The following is a 10,292-nucleotide window of genomic DNA, read 5'->3' on the forward strand; positions in this document are numbered from 1 at the left end:
TTGTATGATGATGTGAGACACAGTTTGTTCTATGAAGTCTGTGACCTTGATTTGTTTTCTTTGGAGGACGGACTGAGACTTGAACTGATCCAAAATCAGTGTTTAGCACTGCTCAGTGTGTGTATAAATCTTGGAGAGAAGACAGAGTTTTTTGTTCACAAAAGATGGCTAAGTAAAGATACATTTATGTTTTGTTTTGTTCTGGTTTGAGAGAAGCATAAGAACTCCAGTTAAGACTAGTTAACCTTCTGTAGATATGATTTCTACATTGAGTATGCATTCATTTGTACATTCCATACGTTTGCATGTAGCCTATTTTGCTTTTTCTGTTTGATCTTTCATTGTATCTGATTAATATTGTGTCTTATAGCTCATGTGGGCTGGGCTCCCTGTGGTGCATGACACATAAATAAACACTAATCAATTAAAAATCACTATATACTATTTATCACTCACTGACAATATAACAGTCAATTACCTGCAATGAACAACTAACATAGATGGATACACAGGTCTCTCTGGATAAATAGAGCCTTCAAAAAAACAAAAAAATAAAGTACAGCATGAGCATATTTGTTACAGATATTATTAAAGGGATATTCAATCAAAATACTTCTGACAATTTGAAATAGTGGTTGCGTCACAGTGTGGCAAAAAGTCTGGGCAACGCAGCACTATAACCATCAATTAAAGAAAGATTTTTTTTTTTCTTCATTAGGGGGATGTTCACTAATGAAGATAAATTAAGTGTCTGCAGGTTGTAGAAATATCTCATGTTGTTTGGTTCTGAGACCACAGCTAAACCTTGTTGTCTTACATTTTGTCCAGTTGTATTCAGCAACTGCAGTTAGTACTTTGTAGACTTGATGTTCTAGGTGACATTATGTACAAGTTCTTCAGATGTTATAAAGATTTGCCTGTTGGTCCATCCATCCCTGCCTCTGTCAAAAATAAATAAGTAAATAAAATGAGTTTGCCTCACACAGCACATGTGTCCCTTTCTTCTGAAAATCAGATTTTCTACCTGACAGCTGCAGGCTTGGTGGGAACAGGCTTTCCAAACAGTGCAGCTTACAAAATTACACTGTTGTTATTCAAACCAAATTGAAATTCATTTCAGATTCCAGAAGCGCTAAATAAAGATGAGAGGAAGAGGAACAGTGGCTCAACTGACCCCGAAGTCAGCCAATCATGTTTGTGCATTTTTGTTTCAACTTTCAACTTTCCAGCCAATCAAAACGGGCAGAAATAGAAACTGTATTACAGCAAATAAGCCTATACATTTAAGCAATGGAATAATTACTATAACCTGCCATTTTACAGCCTGTTTTATGCTATCAACAATAATAATGAAACTCTCCCTCTGCACTTCACTGATGTGTGTGCCGGGTTTTTATCTTGTTGGACCACATGGTATTTTAGAACAGTCATCACTGGTAAGTTTCTGAACTGATATTGTGTCTGCAGTTGAATAACAGATGAAACTGCAGCCAGCAGAGCCAGAGGGAAGGAGAAGCTGCTGCTAACTTCTGATCCAGCTGAGAGAAGCTGGACGATGTTGGGTTAGTTTGATCTGTCTGCTGTGAGTTCTTTACCGGAGCATTAAGGGAGGGGAATCAAACATACATCTCTTCATGTCGGTGTTTTAATTAACTAACCGACTGGAGACACCTAGTGGACAATCTGAGTGGCAGCAGTTTGAAATGGCGAACAGCCTCTTTTGACAGTAATTACAAAAAAAATCCTCAAACACAAAAATGTATAAAATGAGTTTCCTTAAATATCCATCTCGGTAAAATATTTCCTACATTAAAACTATCGATAAAGAACATCTGAAGTCAAATCCAGACAAGGACTGACTGCAACACCAGTGGCAAAGTCAGAGTCACATCAGCGTCATTTCAATTCACTAATACCTCTACGAATCAGTAATTCTATTTCATTCATTTACATTAATTCACCCCGTAATTCATGGGACAATCACCTTAAAATTAATTAAGGGAGTTATTAATATGAATCAAGTTGGTAATGTGGAATGGAAAAAATGATTAACTTTTGTTGAAAATCCCACATGTGGAACTGACATATATTGACAACTGCAGAGTGTTAGTGGAGGTGTGAGCTCTACTGAGTGCCATCTAGTTTCTAAAAGTCATTTCAGTGCTGACTGAGAACAGTGACCCCTGCTGCCTAAAGGCAATATTTCATCAGAATATACATTAAAACAGAGCTTGTAACTGAGATGGTTATTTCATCAGAATATACATTACAGTTTTTCACAATTGCTTACACACATTTTCTGAAACTAGGGCTCATTTTCTCAAAACTCTTAACACAAAACACAAAATCACTAACACAAAATGCAAAACTCCACAAATCACTGGCAAAATGAAACACTTCATTCAAACTGGTATGTCAGCTAGTGTGTGTGAGGAGGGAAAGTCCGAGGACATCTGGTGGCTGGTAGGAGGATGGCAGGACTGGGGAGTGAAAGGAGTGGTTGACCACGAAACAGGAGCAGATCATGACACAGGCCACGCTCTCTCTCAAATTTAAAAATGAATAACTTCAAAACGACAGTAGATATCAACAACCTTTTAACAACTTTTAATGAGATTAGTCTGTAGATCGGTCAAACGGTGTAGGAGGAGATGTTAAAAATGTGTTTTTCAAAACTTTCAAAATATCTCAAAAACTTTCCAGGCGGACCTTGAGGGTGCAAATGGCAAAGTTGTAGAGTTAGGACACCTGCATATGTGCACCAAGTTTCGTGAAAATCGGATTTACGGTGTGGAAGTTATGGCCTTTAACGTAAAACCTTTATTATAGCGCCACCTTCAGGCCGATTGGGTTCATTTTTCTGGACCTAGTAATGGTTACCAATATCTGTCATTAGGCCAAATTTGATGTCTCTGCGATGTACCAACTCACGGGAATTTGCGCCAACGTCGATGAACAATAATAATAAACCAGCACAAAAGCAATAGGGTTTCAGCCCCTTCAGGGCTTACAGCAAAAGAAATACCAAGTACAAACTTCTACTGTTCTACAAATTCTTCTACTTCAACAAATCTTTTGCACAAGTGAACGTCTGCTTTCTCCAAACGTGATCTCACAAAAATACGTGAAATGAATACAACCTCTAAAACAGCAATTTACATGTTGTGGACACGTATTATGGGAAAAAAAAAAACATTCTTCCACCACGACCTGAATTACGTTCTTCCACCACAAATTTAAATAAGTTTCTCCACCATGAATTTGAAAATGTTCCTCCAGCGTTCCTCCGCCACGAATTGAATTACGTCCCAAAGGTTGGTTAACGGTTAAATTTAGGCAAGTAAAACAAGTTTGGTTCGCGGGGGCCAGCCGCGGATAGTTGTAACAGGGATTTTTGCCCAACTAATCGGCTTTTCCGACCGATAAGGTCCGAATCTCACCTGAGCACACAATTGTCACTCCTTACTTAAGTATTTCAGATGCTTTGTTGCTTACAATTTGTTAGGAAAAATCATCAAATGTAACAAATTCCCGATTTTGGTGTCTAATCATTGTTTGAACATTAAAAGCCATAATAATAATGCAAGTCAAGTATCATAAGGGATCTTCCTTTATTTCCCTCAGCAGACATAATCTATTTATTCAGCCTCTGTATAATATTTTTTGAGTCCACTTGTATATTACAACCTTGAATTTTAAGATGAAGATAATGAAGGAAATTCTGCCACCTGCCTCAGCAAAGCATTGTCCTCACCCTCCCAGACACCATAACATGAACAGAGGGTATGGTGGTCCCTGGACTGAAATATATTGCACTCTGCAGTGTTGGAACAGAACCCGTTTGTTTGTATTGTTTCTTTTTATCATAATCAATATCAATACTTTTTTTGGAGATCATATTGATGTCATGTTAGTGATCTATGAATTACATGAAAGGTGAATATGAATAAGATACCATTTTATTTGAGTGATTTAATGCATGAGATGCTAACTAATAAAAACAGAGAACACCTTGTTCAGAAGAAATCAGGTTATAATGGGAAATGATTCCCTGCATTGAGTGTGAATGGTATTCAACTTCCCTTGATACACTATTAAAAGAGCCTTTAACCTCACTCCAGCTTCTTGATTCTGTTGATCATTTGTTGGATCTTACACTGTCTGCCTCAGATAGTTTAAGATGATTTGTGACATTAAATTAAAAAGCAAGAGAATCAGTTTCCTTGAAGTGTTTAATTCAACTATTTGTATTTCACAGCAATATTCAACATGTACAACACTGGAGCCATTGTTTGATTAAATCCAAACATACTTTACTAAATTAACTCTTTTACACACACACACACACACACACACACCCACACACACTAGCATTCATCCAACCTGTAGTAAAAAGGCTAATCTAGGTGCGTCCTGGTGGCTCAGTGGTCTAAGACACATAATGTGTAACCTCGTGGAGGCAGAGCAGGCTGTGATGGAGGCAGAGCAGGCTGTGATGGAGGCAGAGCAGGCTGTGATGGAGGCAGAGCAGGCTGTGATGGAGGCAGACCAGGCTGTGATGGAGGCAGACCAGGCTGTGATGGAGGCAGAGCAGGCTGTGATGGAGGCAGAGCAGGCTGTGATGGAGGCAGACCAGGCTGTGGCGGAGGTCCCTGAACACCCACTCTACAGTGATGATAATATCACAACTTAAATGACAAGTAAACAACAGCTACATTAACTGATCTGAATCCTTTTTTGCAGACTATTAACTATTTGGTAAGAATTCAATGACATACTTTGAGCCGATGTTTCAGTGGGCTCAGGGAACACCTGCAGCAGTTGTGGAGGGACAGGAACAGTGGTCTTCACGGGGACTGAAGGTTCACCGGTTCCCTCTCCTTTGGTTACTGTGGCTCTTGGTGAATTCCTCGAAACCTGGACCTTGCGTGGTGCAGGAGGACCTGGTGAGATGAAATATCAATTTTCGAGGATTTGAAAGAATAGCCATGACATATTAAATTTAGAGTAATGTGCACCTGATGTAATGATTATGAATATATTTACCACGTAAGAAGGAAGTAGGCACACATATGGAAGTGTCCCCTGGTTTAGATAATGCTGCCGTTGGACTGCTCAGGACTGTGGAAGAAAATCAGAGTTACTCTCCCTCCCTGATACTGTGTACAATATGTGCCTTATAACAAACACTATACTTCAGAAATATAAACTGTGAACTCACCATTCCATTACCCGATGTTTGACACAGTAAGATCCTTTTATCTTAGCAGAACACAAGAAAAAAATGGAACATGAACACACAGCCAGAACACGGCCTAAATAATAAAGGTAATAAACAAATCAGTTATAAGGGAACAGTCCCTCAAGACTGATAGAGAAAAACCTCTGCCTGTAGACACAACTGGAGCTCCTGTGACAGCAGGTGGTGCTGAACCTAGAGGAATATTAAACTAAAATTGTTAAGATGATATGTTCACTCTTGAAGAATAGGACATTTCTGAAAGACCTACAAGTTCATTATGTGCCTGCATGACATTTCTTGGCCATGATGAAAGATGCAAAGCCATCAGCCCTGTTCTCCCACACTTCTCTCCAGGTTCTCTTTGCCCACCGTCCAAAGCCAACCAAGTTGTCTCCCTCAGAGATGACAGCCACTGGTGCTGATCTGTCTTGCAAAGAGCGGCCATTTTTGATCTTTTTTGCTGCTTCAGAAGGATCCTGCCGAAAAAAACCCAAGGGCCCCCTTCGAAAGCAGACTTTCAGCTTCCCCGGGAAGAAAAGACCAGGTTTTTGGGCCATGATGATGACTTCTGCACAACTTAAAAGAAGAAAAATAAAACAATTTGCATACTGTGTTGTAAATATATAGACCCCAGTTTAGCATTCTTCTGATAGCCTAAGATCCTCATTGTGTTTGTGTTGAACACAGGTCAAGATTAAATAATGTAGCTGAAGAATAATTTTCTGGTAGATCAACATGATTAGATAGAATTTCACTATTCATTAATGCTGTCACGTAACTAAAAAAACAGAATTGTTGCTTCATATCAATATTCAGTTCAGTTGAATTCTTCTGGCCCCCAAGGACAGACAAAAAAAAGAGTAACAAAACAAGAGCCTATCAACACATTTAACGCTATATCAACACATTTATTCATTAACCTATACTATAGGCTGCAATGGAGACGTATACAATGAAAACATTACAGTCATAGCTCATCATATTGGCTAAACTATGTGACCTATTAAAAGGCAATACTGTTTATGATGAAAATTTGGAGGAAGGCTGATGGCAAAACAGCCTAAACATTGCCAACATTATGTTTAATCAAAGCACCTGCAGCTAAAGACCGATCTTTTTTTTTTTCCACGTTCTGGAAGCATTTTTTTAAATTTCCAGAGTAGATTCACTTCAGCCAAAACTCTGCCGTTTAATCCCGCTTTAACTAACTTACATACCTATACACTCTGTACTTATAGTGATGACAGCCAGGCAGTGTCACAACGTTACATTCATAAAATACAATCAATCAGTAATCGCATATAAAGCAGCTAGCACAAATATTACTATGAATTGATGAATTACTACGTTATTAGCTAACTAACGTTATATCTCTTACCTGAAGCAGTAGCGCAGCTCTTAAGTTCAACGAACGATGAATGAAAGTAAGAATGAAATGTAGCTCTAAACAGAAATATGTAAGTAAATCAGCAAAAAAAAGACGGCGATCACGCACAGAAAACTTCTTTAAACGTCCATCTAGCTAGTCAATCCAACTACCAACCGAGATCTTCTCTCTTCTTTCCTCCCCTTTCAACTGCCTTTCACTCTCTCGCCTGCAAAACTCGAAACAGCGCCATGAGTCCATTGGAGTCCACGTTGTGGCCAAAAATATATTACATCCGTAGTGGTATAACACTACCATAGAGAATGAATGGGAAACGGTTTAGGGCGGTTTAGCTAAACAACTCTCGGCGTAGAGTTAAGGTTATGGTTAGGCAACTAAAACAACTTTGTTACGATTTGAGATATGGTTTGGTCGTGGTTAAATAAGAAAAACGTTTGACTCACACAGTCAATAGTATGGTTGATAATTGAGATAATTGAAATAGATTCCACATTCCATCTTCATAAATGAAAGAACTATTAATCTGGTTCTCTATTCCTTATAAATATGCAGTTTGCCATGATCACTGCACTCAACAACAGAAATAGTCAATACACACTGTAGCTACCTGTCAGTCTGTTTACAACTAATTCCTTTACAGCTGAATGAGATCAGAATTCAAGAGACAGCCAAGACATGAGCTGAATAGCATGGCAGAACGCCATTTCTTTATTTTTCATGCCACTCAAATACATTTGATTGAAAATGCACATTTAATTGTCACATAAAAAGCTACACTGTAGTCCAAAAAAAAAAAAAGAGGAAAGAAGAAGAAGAAGAAGAAGAAGAAGTACACTTTATTATTGACTGTAGGCTATATAAATGGGTATGACCCCAAACAGATTTACTGCACAATAGTTGACGCTTCATATGATGCTCACTGTCTCTGTAGATTATTCACTACATAAACGCCTATCTATAGATGCCTATCTGTTTTTTTTGTCTAGCTGTCAACATATCCAGTGCGACACCTGCTGGTCATTTTTTGTAACTACTTTTGGCGTGCTTGCTGTCGGTTCTATGCCATTGATCTTTCTAATTATTGAAAACAGACTTTACTGTCCGCAGTACATCCTGAGGAAAACTTACTAAAGTGCTTTCATTATCAAAACAGACATGATGCGTTATGGTCACTCAGCTGCACATGAACAGGCGATACAATAAAACGCTGTTGCATTACTTTATAATCCATGCACCAACAGAACATTTGAAATGAAAGACAGCGCGTTCATTTGATATGAAAAACATTTTTATTGTCATTGTAGGTCATAAAACAAAATTATGTGCGGCACCTCTCAGTAAGAGCATAATAATAAATTATTATTCAATTATAATCATCAATTATTAAAGGCTAAAGGGCATCATAGCCGCCAATACAAGTATGGTCTGAAAATCTGCCTGCGTCAATTGTACCGAAAAAACAAACGGTTAAAACGTTATACGTGTTATTACCACATTATTATTATTTTACTGTAAAAGTCTCTGAGTCAGTCTGTTTTCACTTAGAAAATTTCCTACTCTTGTATTGTCAATGTTTTTTTATTTAATTTAATTTATTTTTTTGACATTTTTTTTAATCTTTTTGTGGACATAAGTAAATGATTGGTGGTATGTAATGTTTCAAAAGCGGTATTACATTTAAAACATGTATTTACTGTTTTACCAACTAAAACACAGTTTTGTTTGTGTCAGTTATTCTCAAATCTGCACTATTGTTTGTAGAAATGCATCTGAACAACAATCAAGAAAAACTGTAAAACTTCTATGGAGAGAACAGTAAAGGAAATGGAGAGGGGAACAAACTGGTGAGTCAGTTAGTTCAGACTCCATTTTGAGACAGAGCAGAGCAGGAGGAGGAAAACAGAAGGCTGAGGCAGGGTGAGTGTTATTACAACATTATTATTATTTTACTGTAAAACTCTCTGAGTCAGTTGTCTACTGAACGTGTCTACTGCATTCTACTGGAAAAAACACTCAGCCCGGTTTTTTGACACACTGGGAGGTCCGGCCGTCTTTCAGTCATGTAGATGCACTGTCATCAGTTCATTGACTTTATGCAGGCGGCTCGGGATTTACTAATTTGTTCGAAAGAAAAGCAGCAGAATATAAAACGGTTGTTTTGCCAGAGAATTACAGTAAATTTAAGGATAAAGTCCATCGAGCTCCCCCTGCTGGTGTAAAAGTGAACATCTTCACCCGGATAAAATAATTAGAAAGGTATCTGGGCACTTCTCCCCGAACAGTCTGTACAGTTTGCAGTTTAATCTGGTCCAAACCTGACCAGCTTGTTCTGTGATGTCTGCAACTTGTTTCTGATGGACTTTAGTGTGTCAGACCAAGAACAGCAGCATCATCAAAATGACACTGAGTTAAAGCTCCTGACAGCGTGTTTAATCCCTGAAAGTCTAAAAAAAACTTAGCTGGTTACATTTTTTAAGTATCTTTAAAGCCATGTGTTCTCCAGATAAATGATTATCCAGTATACATCCTATAGGTGATTAACTGTGGATTTCTCTGCTATGGTGACATCACCAACCATGACTCTAAAACCTGTAGACTTCTTTAATTTATATCTGCAACCAAATAGAATATCCTCTGTTTTACCAACAGGAAGAGATAGCTTGTTTTCACTTAGACAATTTCATACCCTTGAAGTGTCAATGTTTTTTATTTAATTAAAAAAAAAAATTGTTGACATTTTTTATCTTTTTGTGGACATAAGTAAATGATTGGTGGTATGTAATGTTTCAAAAGCGGTATTACATTTAAAACATGTATTTACTGTTTTACCAACTAAAACACAGTTTTGTTTGTGTCAGTTATTCTCAAATCTGCACTATTGCTTCTAGAAATGCATCTGAACAACAATCAAGAAAAACTAATACTTCTATGGAGAGAACAGTAAAGGAAATGGAGAGGGGAGCAAACTGTTGAGTGAAAGTGAAAGTATGAAGCAGTCAGTTCAGACTCCATTTTGAGACAGAGCAGAGCAGGAGGAGGAAAACAGAAGGCGGAGGCAGGGTGAGTGTTATTACCAGGGGTGGGTAGTAACGCATTACAAGTAACACACATGAGTAAAAAAGTAGTTTTTTTTAAGGAACGAGTACTTTTAGTTCCTTTTTTTAAACTGTACTTCTACTCTTTACTCAAGTATATTTTTGAGCTTGTAATCTACTTTTTACTTCACTACATTTGCCATTTATACCTTTGTTACACCTAGTCTGCTCTAAATGTGGGGATTGAGTGTCGGGGGGAGCGAGGAGCATCTCTACTGCAGACGCCAAGCTGCCAGCTGCCTGGAAGAAAAATAAGCTCCAGCTGTCTTCTGACCACGATGCGATGATGACGGAGCAAAACCCAGAACAAGAGGCAGCTTCCAACAGATGGGAATCCCCAAATGAAAAATGTGAATGGAGAGAAATTTTCATTCTCTAGTTGATTGACTGAGGTCTTGGTGCAGGGAGTAATACTACAGAACAGACAATCAGAGTTTTAATTAATTGTATTGTATTCGGTATCTACTGCATTTTGGGGCTGTAATAGGTTTGGTTACTTTGATAATGTCTGTAAATACTAGAGTTAAACAGACTTATATTCTGTTTTATAAAGGGCTAAGAAAGTTTT

General features: G+C 38.0%; 1 long non-coding RNA gene across 1 annotated transcript; it reads right to left on the minus strand.

The window, feature by feature from the left end:
* Positions 1–4,333: 4,333 nt before the first annotated feature.
* On the minus strand, positions 4,334–5,210 carry LOC144538538 (uncharacterized). The gene is made up of 3 exons (XR_013504338.1): positions 5,047–5,210; positions 4,779–4,943; positions 4,334–4,665 (listed from the first exon to the last, which is right to left on the minus strand). It is a non-coding gene; the product is annotated as an uncharacterized LOC144538538 (long non-coding RNA).
* Between the last annotated feature and the right edge of the window lie 5,082 nt (positions 5,211–10,292).

This window comes from Centroberyx gerrardi, chromosome 4, assembly GCF_048128805.1.
Source record: "Centroberyx gerrardi isolate f3 chromosome 4, fCenGer3.hap1.cur.20231027, whole genome shotgun sequence".
NCBI lineage: Eukaryota > Metazoa > Chordata > Actinopteri > Beryciformes > Berycidae > Centroberyx > Centroberyx gerrardi.